The sequence below is a fragment of the Chiloscyllium plagiosum genome, unplaced genomic scaffold, assembly GCF_037043375.1.
Source record: "Chiloscyllium plagiosum isolate Xiang-an unplaced genomic scaffold, Cpla_swu_hap1 HiC_scaffold_34, whole genome shotgun sequence".
Taxonomy (NCBI): Eukaryota; Metazoa; Chordata; class Chondrichthyes; order Orectolobiformes; family Hemiscylliidae; genus Chiloscyllium; species Chiloscyllium plagiosum.
This window is the reverse complement of record NW_028270172.1, coordinates 44,616,055-44,631,242: the sequence shown is the minus strand read 5'-3', so window position 1 is coordinate 44,631,242 and position 15,188 is coordinate 44,616,055. Positions and strand designations below refer to the sequence as shown.

Genomic DNA, 15,188 nt, shown 5'->3' with positions numbered 1-15,188 from the left:
TATCTAACCTGATGCTGGCAGATGGCACAAAGGAAATGTGGTCAGACCGTATTTATGCACAATGTAGTCCTTTTGGCTCTCGATTACAGGCAACACCAAGCCCAGAGCAGAGCTATAGCAAGAGGCTGAAGAGGTTCTACCTGAGGGAACATTGAAAGCGCAGACCCAGAGGATGCACGGTCACCTGCCTCTTCTACAATTTCCCCTAGCGCGGTGACTACCAGGTGATCAGAAGGTTTGTGTTTGGGAACACAATGTGGTGGGAGTACTGCACTCATGGCCCAGCAGGTGAACAACATTGTGACAGTCAAGTGTTCAGGACTAGGCCCCTACTCAAACTGATGATAGGCCTGTGATCATGGCTACTAGCACAGGAAAGGACAGAGGGGCATGTGGTGGAGATGCCGAGGTCTTGTCCATCTTTGTGTAGATGACAAAGGTATTGATGCAAGCCACAATGCCTGCCATGTCTGAGGCATGTGAGCTCATGGTTTCCTCCATGGAGAATTTGATGATGGCCATGGAGAACTAGGTCAAATAGTTGACCCATACATGCTGATCTACGTTTTGTCACTCTAGCCATGGATACCATATAGCAGTGGTTAAGGAGAATCTGTCTCCAAATGGCCTTCTCTCTCAGGGAGACAGCGAGTGACATTGAACACTATTGGCGGAGGAAAAGTGTATCTCAGTGTGCCCTAGATTGAGTGGCCTGTCCTCATCCCCTCTCCCATTGACCACAAGGATGTTCTCCTGCACTAGTGCATGAGACCCCCATAGATCAGAGTCCTCAGATGTCTGGAGAATGCTCAATACTGCCGTGATTAACTAAGGTAATAACACAGCACACTGCCTCAGCCTTTGATGTCAGGATGGCATTGAGGCAAAATGGCTGCAAGGAGAAACCTAAAAAAAGAACAAAGGTCATGATTGAGTTGTAAAAATGTTAAAATTGTCACATGAATATCACTCATTATATTGGTTTAATTTCACTAAATGTGTGTACCATCATCATATTTTGGGACTAACTTATTCAGAGGGCTAAATGTACTGGCACAATCCATGGCTGGCACACAATGGCTACAGGGCAGTTGGGAACACAGTCTTTATTTTTGAAGAAATGATGTGCTTGCCTTCACTGTACATTAAATCTTCATGTTAATGTTGAATGTTGTACTTGTCAACCCATGTAATATTGCAATTCCCACTAAACATATTTCCTGATCTTACAGGCTCCATTAAATTTTGCTCATTATCTCTGTCTCTCTCCCCACAGACATTGTCAGACCAACTTTGTGTTCAAGATTTTTCTATTTGTATTTCAGATTTCCAGCAACCATAATATTTTCCTTTTTTATAAAGATGATCATCCACACCCTCAACTGTACCTCTAAATATAGCTCTTCGTCATGCAGCTTCCTTTAACCCAGAGAGCTTCAGAAGCTGGTCAATTTGTCTATGAAGATTTAATCTTTTCGATCAACTCTATTCAAAGGATTCTTTTCAGGTTGGTTAATTCTCTAGCTCTCGACTGATTGCCAAGCTCCGATAGCAATCCCATAACTTTCTGCTAATTCAGCAACAATAGGCTATTTTATTTATAACTGAGTCAATCACAATGACTGCATATATCTCAAATGGTGTGTTATACCTCTTTTCAGGCCTGTTACTAGGGAAACAGTGTTGACAACTTCCTAACATATACCATAACAGAAGGTTAAAGTAATACAGATGACCTTTGAATCCTTAAATATTCTGCCTGATTTAAAGAGACAGTTTAAAAAATAACAGCGTTTCTTTTTCATTTTTATAACCAGCATGACAAGGATATATTTCATTAATTACCAGGCTACTTCATTCATATTAAAAACAAATACACAAAATAAATCATATTGTGAATGATTGTGAAAGGTTTGTTTTTGTTCTATCTTAGTTTTCTTAAAGACTATAAACCTCTTTGAAGTGAGTGGTATTGTCCTGCAAGCAAACTCAAGTAGTTCAAAGAATTTTCATAAATTAATGTGAAAATCAACTCTCTTTGGAATCAGAGTACAATGAGATTGCAGGCAGGTAGTTTTAGTGAGTGGAAAATTCTACATTTGCAGAGATCTTTGGGATTTCGAACGTTTTCTCATTAAATGTAAAGTAATTACATAAGAACATAAGAAATAGGAGCGGGAATAGGCCACCTGGCTGCTTGTGTCTGCTCCACCAAAAGAATGAGTTCCAGATTTCACTGTTGGCTGTAGTGGGATTTGAACCAATGTCACTAGAAAATTTAGCATGATATTCTAAAATTACTAGTCCAATGGCATTACCACTGTACCATCCCTAATCCCTAAACCATCACCTGCAACAGACCATGTCATCTCTCTACGAGAGAAAGAAAGAAGTGGTTTCATAGCATGGGAGGTTCCACTTTGCTTAAAACTTGGGGACAAGACGGGGAGTCATGAATTACCACAGATGGTGCACACATTAGACTTCTGCAGTTGGTGCTATTCTCCACCACAATCTAGCCATCGAGCTAAGTGAGCTAACCAACATATCTAAACATGATAAAGAACAAAGAGACTGGAGAAGTTCAAGCTTCATCACGGAGGGAGAAAGCGGTTAATATTGAAGGGTATAGATTAGACGACACAGATTAGAATTTTAAATATATCAAGAATGAGCAGATAAATTGAATTAGCCACAAAAACATTTAAGAGAGATGAGGAATTTTTAAAGAAGTATTAATGTCTTGAATAATCAAGTTCATAGTGGATTATGCAAAGTGCAATTAAATATCATGCTCTGAAAATGTGCTGGAGGAATTAGCTTTAATTAGCTGATTGTCCAAATCGCATCCATGACTGACATTTTCTTTGGTGTTTATTACTTCACCAACTGGGATACCAATGAAGATACTGGAAACTATAAGCACCCATTGAATGTTGCTGAATGTCTGTTTTACTGATCAGATCCCAACTCAACAGGCAGCGCAGTTCAGAGTATGGATTTCCTCAGTTTTGTTATTAGAACCATTAAGTCAGGCCAAGACCAAACATAAGCAGTGATTAGTCTGTGCTCATTGATCTATTTTGGTGCCAATCCCGTGATTAGCAATGTTCTGGCTTCATCCTTTGAGTGCAGTTCTGTCCATGTCAGGTATCACATTCCATTGGTTGATACCAGAGCTCAAAGAGTAATGGCTGCAAGAACTCAGCTAAAAATGTTACTCGGTTGAGCTTACATGGTTGAGCAGCAAACTAATTAAGATATGTTAAATGACAAAAGAATTTGATAGGGAAAACTAGGATAGATAGAGGAAACTATAATATCTAAAGAAGACCAGAAAAATAACACCATCTTATTCCTCCACAAACACTGCCCCAGGTTAAATTAAATAGCTATGGCTTATATTTTAAATTTATTCAAGAGACTTATCTCCAAAAACATATAATCAAGAAAGAATCCACTGTACTCACTACTGCAGCCTTTCTCTTGGACAGACTTAAAACAACAATTAACTTCTCTGATTCTTTGCTGTGAACTTTGCCCAACAGTTCCTCCAAGATTAGCTGTGAATTTCACTGTTTGTTCATTTTCCCAGATGCACTCCGATGTCCAGCGATACACGAATTCAGACAGCAAAGGCGGTAACTGTGCAGGTTTTTTTTTCTCTCTCTCTCTGTCCTGCACTGTCCTCACCATGTGCTTCCTTTGTCTGCTCTTCTCCCTTTTCAACAGCAGTTTAAAAGGGAGAAGTACAGACAAAGGAAGCACATGGTGAGGACAGTGCAGGACAGAGAGAGAGAGAAAAAAAAACCTGCACAGTTACCGCCTTTGCTGTCTGAATTCGTGTATCGTCTGTCCAAGAGAAAGGCTGCAATAGTGGGTACAGTGGATTCTTTCTTGATTATATGTTTTTGGAGATAAGTCTCTTGATTAAACTTAAAATATAAGCCATAGCTATTAATTTAACCTGGGGCAGTGTTTGTAGACGGTGTTATTTTTCTGGGTCTGTAGATTGTGAAGGAGCAAAAATGGCCTTTGCAGTGATATGTACTTCTTGTCAGATGTGGGAGTTTAAAGAGAGTTTCAGGGTTATTGTGGATTATATCTGCCATTAATGATGTTGGATGCGAATCTTATTAGATCGAGTGGATCAGTTGGAGAGACAAATAGAAGCGATGAGGAATTTGCAACAGCAACAGTATGTGATGGATGGCAGTTATAGGAAGGGGGGGAAGTCTCAGATACAGTCACATAGATAGGTTAACTCCAGGAAGGGTAAGAGAGGTAGGCACCTAGGGCAGGAGTCTTTTGTGGATATACCCATTTCAAACAGGTATGCTGTTTTGGAAAATGTAAGGGGTGATGGATTCTCAGGGAAACGTAGCACAAACAGCCAAGTCTCTGGTATTGAGACTGGCTCTAATGCAACCAGGGGTATGTCGGCTTCCAAGAGATCAATTGTATTAGGCGATTCTCTAGTCCAAGGTACAGACAGACGTTTCTGTGGCCAGCAGAGAAAAAGCAGAATGGTGTGTTGTTTCCCTGGTGCCAGGATCAAGGATGTCTCAGAGAGGGTGCAGAATGTTCTCACGGGGGAGAGGGGCCAGCAGGAGGTCATTGTCCACATTGGAACCAACGACATTGGAAGGGAGATTACAGAGAGTTAGGTAGAAATTTAAAAAGGAGGTCCTCAAGGGTAGTAATATCTGGATTACTCCCAGTGCTACGAGCTAGTGAGGGTAGGAACAGGAGGATAGGGCAGATGAATGCATGGCTGAGGAGCTGGTGTATGGGAGAAGGATTCACATTTTTGGATCATTGGAATCTCTTTTGAGGTAGAAGTGACCTGTACGAGAAGGATGGATTGCACCTAAATTGGAAGGGGACTAATATACTGGCAGGGAAATTTGCTAGAACTGCCTGGGAGGATTTAAACTAGTAAGGTGGGGGGGTGGGACCCAGGGAGATAGTGAGGAAAGAGATCAATCTGAGACGGGTATAGCTGAGAACAGAAGTGAGTCAAACAGTCAGGGCAGGTAGGGACAAAGTAGGACTAATAAATTAATATGCATTTATTTCAATGCAAGGGGCATAACAGGGAAGACAGATGAACTCAGGGCATGGTTAGGAACATGGGACTGGGATATCATAGCAATTACGGAAACATGGCTCAGGGATGGACAGGACTAGCAGCTTAATGTTCCAGGATACAAATGCTACAGGAAGGATAGAAAGGGAGGCAAAAGAGGAGGAGGAGTGGCATTTTTGATAAGGGATAGCATTACAGCTGTGCTAAGGGAGGATATTCCCAGAAATACATCCAGAGAAGTTATTTGGGTGCAACTGAGAAATAAGAAAGGGATGATCACCTTTTTGAGATTGAATTATAGATCCCCTAATAGACAGAAGGAAATTGAGAAACAAACTTGTAAGGAGAGCTCAGCTATCTGTAAGAATAATAGGGTAGTTATGGTACAGGATTTTAACTTTCCAAACAAACATAGACTGGGACTGCCATAGTGTTAAAGGTTTAGATGGAGAGGAATTTCTTAAGTGTGTACAAGACAATTTTCTGATTCAGTATGTGGATGTACCTACTAGAGAAGGTGCAAAACTTGACCTACTCTTGGGAAATAAGAGGCAGGGCAGGTGACTGAGGTGTCAGTGGGGGAGCACTTTGAGGCCAGCGACCATAATTCTATTCGTTTTAAAATAGTGATGGAAAAGGATTGACCAGATCTAAAAGTTGAAGTTCTAAATTGGAGAAAGGCCAGTTTTGACAGTATTAGGCAAGAACTTTCGAAAGCTGATTGGAGGCAGATGTTCGCAGGTAAAGGGACAGCTGGAAAATGGGAAGCCTTCAGAAATGAGATAACAAGAATCCAGAGAAAGTACGTTCCTGTTTGGGTGAAAGGAAAGGCTGGTAGGTATAGGGAATGCTGGATGACCAAAGAAATTGAGGGTTTGGTTAAGAAAAAGAATGAAGCATATGTCAGGTATAGACAGGATAGATCGAGTGAATCCTTAGAAGAGTATAAAGAAAGTAGGAGTATACTTAAGAGGGAAATCAGGAGGGCAAAAAGGGGACATGAGATAGCATTGACAAATATAATTAAGGAGAATCCAAAGGGGTTTTACAAATATATTAAGGACAAAAGAGTAATTAGGGAGAGAATAGGGCCCCTCAAAGATCAGCAAGGCGGCCTTTGTGTGGAGCCACAGAAAATGGGGGAGATACTAAATCTCTCTATGGCATCAGTATTTACTGTGGAAAAGGATATGGAACATATGGACTGTAGGGAAATAGGTGGTGACATCTTGCAAAATGTCCAGATTACAGAGGAGGAAGTGCTAGATGTCTTGAAACGGTTAAAGGTGGATAAATCCCCAGGACCTGATCAGGTGTACCCAAGAACTCTGTGGGAAGCTAGAGAAGCGATTGCTGGGCCTCTTGCTGAAATATTTGTATCATCGATAGTGACAGGTGAGGTTCCAGAAGACCGGAGATTGGCAAACGTGGTGGCACTGTTTAAGAAGGGTGGTAAGGACAAGCCAGGGAACTATAGACCAGTGAGCCTGACCTCGGTGGTGGGCAAGTTGTTGGAGGCAATCCTGAGGGACAGGATGTTCATGTATTTGGAAAGGCAAGGACTGATGAGGGATAGTCAACATGGCTTTGTGCATAGGAAATCATGTCTCACAAACTTGATTAAGTTTATTGATGAAGTAACAAAGAAGATTAATGAGGGCAGAGCAGTAGATGTGATCTATATGGATTTCAGTAAGGCGTTCGACAAGGTTCCCCATGGGAGACTGATTAGTAAGGTTAGATCTCATGGAATACAGGGAGAACTAGCCATTTGGATACAGAACTGGCTCAAAGGTAGAAGACAGAGGGTGGTGGTGGAGGGTTGTTTTTCAGACTGGAGGCCTGTGACCAGTGGAGTGCCACAAGAATCGGTGCTGGACCCTCTACTTTTTGTCATTTACATAAATGATTTGGATGCGAGCATAAGAGGTACAGTTAGTAAGTTTGCAGATGACACTAAAATTGGAGGTGTAGTGGACAGCGAAGAAGGTTACCTCAGATTATAACAGGATCTTGATCAGATGGGCCAATGGGCTGAGAAGTGGCAGATGGAGTTTAATTCAGATAAATGCGAGGTGCTGCATTTTGGGAAAACAAATCTTAGTAGGACTTATACACTTAATGGTAAGGTCCTAGGGAGTGTTGCTGAACAGAGAGACCTTGGAGTGCAGGGTCATAGCTCCTTGAAAGTGGAGTCGCAGGTAGATAGGATAGTGAAGAAGGCGTTTGGTATGCTTTCCTTTATTGGTCAGAGTATTGAGAACAGGAGTTGGGAGGTCATGTTGCGGCTGTACAGGACATTGGTTAGGCCACTGTTGGAATATTGCGCGCAATTCTGGTCTCCTTCCTATCGGAAAGATGTTGTGAAACTTGAAAGGGTTCTGAAAAGATTTTCAAGGATGTTGCCAGGGTTGGAGGATCTGAGCTACAGGGAGAGGCTGAACAAGCTGGGGCTGTTTTCCCTGGAGCGTAGGAGGCTGAGGGGTGACCTTATCGAGGTTTACAAAATTATGAGGGGCATGGCTAGGATAAATAGACAAAATCTTTTCCCTGGGGTCGGGGAGTCCAGAACTAGAGGGTGGAGGTTGAGGGTGAGAGGGGAAAGATATAAAAGAGACCAAAGGGACAACTTTTTCACGCAGAGGGTGGTATGGAGCTTCACACCAGCTCCATACTTTCTGCCTGTATAATCTTTGAGGTCAGAGATTCTACTCACCGGCCCATTCACAGATTATCTGCCAGAACCACAGAGGTGACTCAACCAAAGACAAAGCAGGAAATATTGTATTAGGGCAAACAACAAATACATCACTCTGAAATAATCACTTGTAATGATCAGTCTTCCCTGCTTTTCTTTCCTGTTCTTTTTCAACTTTGCAATGGAGATCAAGAAACTCAGGGATTCCCTTGCACAAAACAACAAAAGGTTTTAAACCATATTTAACAATGAAACATCCCAAGGAATTTTGCATAATCCAGAATAAACAAATGTTGAGCCAAAAATCAATCATTGCACATGTGGGCAAGATTGGCTCTACTTATTCGGGGTGTTGGTCAGAAACACAGCTGAACCTAAAATAAGAAAGTGCTCTTCTTTCTTCCTGAAGTGAAAGCTCATGTTTAAGCTCTCCTTCTGCACTTCCTTCTCCCCTTACCAAAATGGAATGGTCAGAAAAAACTTCTGGAGAAAAACTTCCTTGTTCAAAGCCCCTCCAGAGTTCAGAACATTCTATGTCCGCTGCTGGTACTTTGAAATGATCTGTGCAGGGCCTAAAAGACCCAATGTTACACAAGAACCATCATTAAAACCTTAACAGTGTTTCCTTAAGATCAGTTAAGGATTCTTTTAAATATTGTTGGAAATGACAGCCTCCCAATTCATGCTGATCAAGGTTAATGATAAAAATGGATTAATTTAATGGATGTAGCACTGCCTCAGTCAGAAATCAGTGACAACCCTGTCCCGACATTTCTGGGAGCTCAACCGAATTAAATACTTATCAGGAAGTTAACTACTTACTGCCAGGGCTCCTAGGGTTTTACAATCAAAGCTAACGTGATGGTTGGAAACTCTTCAATCCTAGCAGCAACACCAGAAATGGGAACTAATGCTGGGCCCACAGGAAGCCGAGAGCAGCAACAACAATGGACACCATGGATTAAGAAAGGTACATTGGCTCTGGCAAACTTGCACAGTCAGGTAGACCCTATCCAGGTAGGTTGGATGCATTGGTATGAAAGGCAGTGTGGAGTTTTTGACAGAGTGACATTTGCCACGGAGTGTTCTATGAGCTACAAAGTGCCTGATCAGCAATGCTCCTGTTGAGTCTGTAGAGAGCCTGACAAGATACATCTGATGATCTCCCTACATTACGTGCCCCTCTGACAACTCCTCACCACCATCAACAGAATACCTGCAAAAGAAAGACAACACTCTTAAGTAATCCTGAACTGACTTTACAAGAGTTTCCATTGGCCTATGAGTCAGAAGGCCAACCTCAGTCTTCTCCAGCCCTACTTTCATCAGTGAGAGACATGGAGGCAAAAGGTTCTTCTCACACTGCCTTCCAATCTGTTTATATGACTCATCACAGCCTCCCAGTCATTCCAGGGAGAGGTCGGGATTACGTTCCACCCAATGTATGGAGAGACACAAACAACGATGGGAGTAGTGGATAGTTGCATTGACGTGATTTTGCATACATTTATTAAGAAAATAAGAAATACAAGTAAGTGTTAGCTATTAGGCCTGTCAAACCTACTATATTATTCAACATTGATGACTTTCTACTTTAATTGCATCTTCCTGTAGGATCCTAGCGTCCCCTAATTTTGTTGGTGTCTAAATATCTATCGACCTTTCCCTTGCATACTCTCAATTTAGCATCCGTTCTTGCACTAACAAATTCCAAAGATGCACCAGCTTCACAGTTAACTTTCCCCTCATCTCAATCCTAAAGGTCAATTCCTTATGAGATCGTGACGTCTAATTCTATATTCACACGCAAGTGAAAACAACCCTGCAGCATCTACCCTATTAATCCCTTCAAGGATTTTATATACTTCAATGAGATTGCCTCTTATTCTTTCGTGTACTCAAACTCCCCTCAGAGGACAAACCCACACGCCAAGAATCAGTTTGGTACAGCTGCATAAGCTGCTAATGCTGGCATTGAGTGATGCAATGTGCACATGTAAAGATGTACTCTACGTCATCTTCAGTGAACGAAAGCAACAACCAGTCACAAATATGGCACGGATGGAAGGTTTGAGGAAATACTGTCGGCTGGATGTTGTGTACTCCGGTGATGAGTCACCGGAGATCATCAGTCCCCACACCTGCTGCTACACACCAGAGTTAAAATCCCTGTGGTTCCACTCAGTGGAGAGGGTGAATCCTGAATATCTAACATTTTGATTTGATCACTGGTATGAAGTGGGCACTTTTCAATTTTAGTTTAATTTGCAGCATTGCCGGAATGTACGTTACAGCACAAGGCACTCCGACCAGAAAACACAGTGTCTTTGTTTTGATATTTTATGTAGAATATGTGGTGCTAACATTTAAGTGCTCCATACCAAGGGAATTTCCTAACCCTCCCTGACAGTTTCTCTTCACTGCCATTCCTTTACTGTGATTGTTTCACTGCCCTGTGCGGCACCCTTCTGGAGATGGGTGCCTGGGATCACGGCCCAGGACTAATCCTGCTCCTAACATCTATCCCTCTCCTGCTGCTCACCTCACCACCTTCTCATCTCGGTTCCAGGCTCGCAGCCACAACCTGACCCCTGGGCTCAGCCTCCTTGGTCCTCAAAGGGCACCTTCTGACTTGATGGCAGAGGCCTATTTCACCTCTTCCTCACTCACAGCCTGCCCAATTTCTGTATCTGTTGCCCCTTCACTTCCAGTATCCTCCATTTATCCCCCTCTTATTTCTGGCCACAGAGTGACATCGGCAGAACTAATGCCTCCTAGAGGGTGATGGCAGGGTACATGCACAGACACCTGGCTAGTGGTAGTAATGGTGCATGAGCAGGAATCTCCAGCTAGTGGTGGCAGAGGTGCTTACAGCAGCTTGCTGTGGTTAGCTGATGTCAAGTAGCACATCTGTACATGCACAGGAGCTACTTTAATTGTCTGCACATAAGCAGCTACTGTGTTGGCAATATGAATAATCTCTGCAGTTTAGCAAACCTTTAGATCCACAGAGTCAGAGATCCACAGCCCAGAAAAAAAAGGCCCTTTTGCTCAAAGATTTTGCACCAGTCAAAAGCAGTAACCTGCCTATTCTAATCTCATTTTCCAACACTTGGCCCATAGCCTGTGAAATAACTCCACAGAGGCTAGTATCCCATCACCAAGCCACCAATTGTTTACATGTGCACAGTACATGGTTCTGACCAGCCAGCTCAGAGCCAGTCCCTAGTGTGAGGAGAATCCATGGGAATCCTGTTTATGTCCGACAATCAGGGCTCCCTGTTTGGCAGGTGACTCCCCAGGTTAGCAATCAGGCAACTTATACTCAGGGAGGTCCACCTGGTCGATCTCATTCAAATCCCACAGTTTCGCATGCCTTTCATTGCAAGTGCACATCCAAATACTTCTGGAATGTTATTGCGGGTTTCTTCCTCGAACACCCATACAGACAGTAAGTTGCAGATTCGAACCACCTTCCGGATGAATTTTTTTTCCTACTCTCCTTCTAAACCTCTTGCCCCTTTTCTTAAATCTATGACCCCAGTCATTGATCCCTCTCTCCAGGGAAAATATTCCTTCCTGTTTAGCCTGTCGAAGCCACTAATAATTTTATGGATCTCAATCATTACTCCCTCGGTCTTCTCTGCTCCAAGAAAATCAACTCTAGTCTATCCAATCTCCCTTTACACCTAAAACTCTCCTATCCAGACAACATCCTGATAAAATTCCCCTGGAGTCCCAACAGTGCAATTGCATCCCTCCTGTGAAGGGGATTCCAGAGCTTCATTCCTCTAGCTGTGGCCTCACTAACATTTTTACATCTCCAGCATAACCTGCCTGCTCCTAAAGTATGTGCCTTGATTAAGAAAGGCAAGTATCCCATATGCCTTCTTAACCACATTGTATGCCTATCTCTAACCATAAGGGACCAACGGATATGCACATCAAGGTCCCTCTGAAATGGGGTCCTTCCCAAAGTCCTGCTGTTCAGCAGGTATTCCCTTGTTTCTCCTGCCCAAGTGCATTACCCCATACTTACCAGATTGGAGTCCCAGTTGCCACTGACCAGCCCATATGTCTAGCCTGTTTGTATCCTCCTGTAATCTAAGGCTAGCCTCATCACTATTTACCACCCCGATCATTTTCATGCCATCCGCAAACTTACTGATCAATCCTCCAACATTTAAATCTAACTGATTTATATTTATCACGAACAGCAAGGATTCCAACACTGATCCCTGTGAGACACCAGTCGTAAAAACACGACCCAACTATCACCCTCTACTTCCTGCTACTCAGCCAATTCTGGATCCAATTTTCCAAATTTCCTTGGATCCCATGGGTTCTCATCTTCACGGTCAGTTTCCCATGCAGGACCTTATCAAAAGCCTTGCTGGAATCTGATTGGGTTATGTCAAATGCATTGCCCTCATCTACATACCCACTGTGCTCTTCAAAAAATTCAACCAAGGTGGTCAGACATGAGCTCCCCTTAATCAGAACCGTGCTCGCTATTCTGGATTAAATCTTGCCTGTTCAAATATAGATTATTTCTGTTCCTCAGAATTGCTTCAAATAGTTTCCCCATCACTGAGGTTAGGTTGACTGGTCTAGAATTTTCTAGTTTATTTCTTCCTCCCTTCCTAAATAATGCTACCTACTTCTCCTTTAAAATCATAAAATCCCACAGTATGGGAGCAGACCATTTGGCTCATCAAGTCCACACTGACCCTCTGAAGAGCATCCCACCCAGACCCACCCCCTATCCTATCCCTGTAACCCTGCATTTCCCATGGCCACCCACCTAACCTTCAGGTCTTTGGACTGTAGGAGGAAACCTGGCCACCCAACCTACTCACGCAGACATTGGAAGAATGCGCAAACTCCAGCCAGTCCAGGTCCCTGGCGCTGTGAGGCAGCAGTGCTAACTGCTGAGCCATCATATTGCCCCTTCACCTGGAACTTAGAAATTATTGTGCTCCTTCCAAGGCTAGTATGTCCTTCCTTAGGTACAAGAGCAGAATTGTAAATAAGGGTGTGGTCTCTCAAAGGCCCCATGCAATTACAGTGAGACTTCTCCCCTTCTTATACATCAGCTTCTTTGTAATAGAGGCTAACATATTATTTTCTTTCATTATTATATGCTGTACCTGCATGTTAAATATCTGTGATTCACGTTCAAGGACACCCAGATGTCTTTAGTGGGAATGCAGAAGTCTAATCTGTAGTCCATTCAAACAGGCTTAAACAAAGCTGCATTTAGGCAAAAATTTTGCTTGTTTTCTTCAGATTACATATTTCAATTGGGATGAGTGAGACAATCATTCCTTCATATATGAACCAATTAAATTTTAATAGATTTCTGACTTGGCCATACACAGTTAATAACAAATAAAAAATCCCAGAGGGCCAAACAGTTATGAATCCAAATGTGCAGGTGCTCATTTAACAATTAAATTATGTTTTCCAGCTGACCTAGTCCTCAGTTATTGCAAACGCATGGTTACTCTAAAAAATTAAACTGCATGTAGGGAAGGCTGAGATAGCTGCCAAGCAAGACTAACAAAACGCAGAAAATAGAAAATTTGTATCTGCAAGCTAACCTAGATTCTGTTTTATTTTGTCACCTTTTTGTTTGGTTTGATTTGATTGGATTTATTATTGCCCTATCTACCTAGATGCAGTGAAAAGTTTTGTTTTGCGTGCAGAGCATGCCAAACAAAGTGGATTAGGGTAACAGAACAGAGCAAAGAATACAATGTTACGGTTGCAGAAAAGGTGCACAAACAGCGAGATCAACCTTATATTCTCCCACGACTGCTCCCAATCCATCATTAGAATCGAGAAAAGCAAAATAAATTTGTCTGTATCAGCACCATAAATGTTCTGAAAAACTTCAAGAAGTTTTGTGGTCTGTATTTCTTACATTCTCGACCCTTACAAACACCCTTACATCAACTCCATGATTATATACGGCAGGAAGAAAGGTACAATAATATAGTACCGTTGCTTGCTGGGTTAGGTTGATAAGCCCACAGTAGATATTACTCCATCATTTGATGGAGGAAAGCAAAACAAATCCTGTTACATTAGTACTTTAAAGTGCTAAGTAAGAAAATTACAGCTACGTTTCAGTCGTCAGGCAAAGGAGCTTTATGACTCATCTTGATTAGTCCCAGTATGATGAAATGTTTGTGATTCAGCTTACTAACAATGATTTTGTTTGCCCAATATTATAATTTTCTGCCACTCTAGCCAATAACTCACTTCAATTTACACAAGAATAAATTATATGAAATGAATGCTTCCACCCTTTGGTATCTGGATGCAAAGCAGTGTAGTGCCTACCTGAATAAATATGTTATCATGTCGTCAGAATTTGTTCCTGCACTCTGCTCCTTCAAAACAACATTTCCTTTGTGCTGAAGCTCTTCCACTCTTGTGCTTTTTTTCTGTCCTTTTCTGAAGACCTGTGTAGCTTCCCGTCAGAATTGTACGCTTTTACACAATGCAGCACAGATAGGGCACCCAAGTCAGATACGCAACATCTTCTAATTGGCTTGCTTTGAGTACAGTGTTTAGAAATTTAATGCTGATGAGGGAATTACACTCCATCATATCACCATGATGACAGGAGCAGCCTGAGTGCAAGCTAAGCATATACCTACTGTTGTTCATTGTAATATGTCAATGAAATACAGTTCTACATCTTGTCTACAAAATTCAACTTACCAAATTAAATCAATCCTGAGCAAAACACCATTAACAGCCTTGTGAAAACAATCAGATGAAGCTACTGATTAAAATGTAGACTAAGGGCAAGAGATAGTCTAAATTAAAATGAAAATAAATAAAGGGAATGGGGCTGGTACTCACAGGAAATACGGCCACAGAACAAAATCAGCAAGACGTTCCAAGTGGAAAGAAGGCAGACTGACATCAGACAAACAGCACAACATCTTTCATATTCAAATTTTAATCTGCCTTTTTCTTTGCACTGCAACATATTTCATGGCTTTGCTGGTGAGGTAAACTTTCTATTCAACATAATTTCCATTTTAAGAGATCAGAACTCAGTAATATTGTTGCTAAATTGCTTGTCATTAATACTTAATGACATTTTAAGTCTAAAAAGTCTAATAAGTAACTTCTTAAACATTTCAGGCCTTATTAAAATTGCAGAGAAATCCTAAATGTTTGAATCTATTTTACTATTTCCCCTGCCCAATTATCTTTGAATCACAAAGCACTGTACTTATATATCAATATTCTGTTTACAAATAAGCTACAACCACTGCAGTGCCCCGAAAAAAGGTGCTGATAGAGAACTTTGATTGGCCAAATAAAGATAAGAAGGCTAACAGAGTCAGTAAGTAGCTGTAGGTTAATTACTCCAGTGGA

At 41.8% G+C, this 15,188-nt stretch overlaps 1 protein-coding gene across 2 annotated transcripts in view; it reads right to left on the bottom strand.

Annotated features, from left to right (window-relative positions):
- Positions 1 to 15,188, bottom strand: part of ripor2 (RHO family interacting cell polarization regulator 2) — a 256,355-nt gene that overhangs the window by 190,171 nt on the left and 50,996 nt on the right. The window contains exon 1 of one of the 2 annotated variants that reach the window (XM_043719084.2): positions 14,136 to 14,290. The exons of the other annotated variant lie outside the window; for it this stretch is intronic. The gene's annotated coding sequence lies outside the window, so the exon portion shown is untranslated. Of the gene's footprint in view, positions 1 to 14,135; positions 14,291 to 15,188 lie in introns of those variants that run through there. 2 annotated transcript variants of the gene reach the window in all.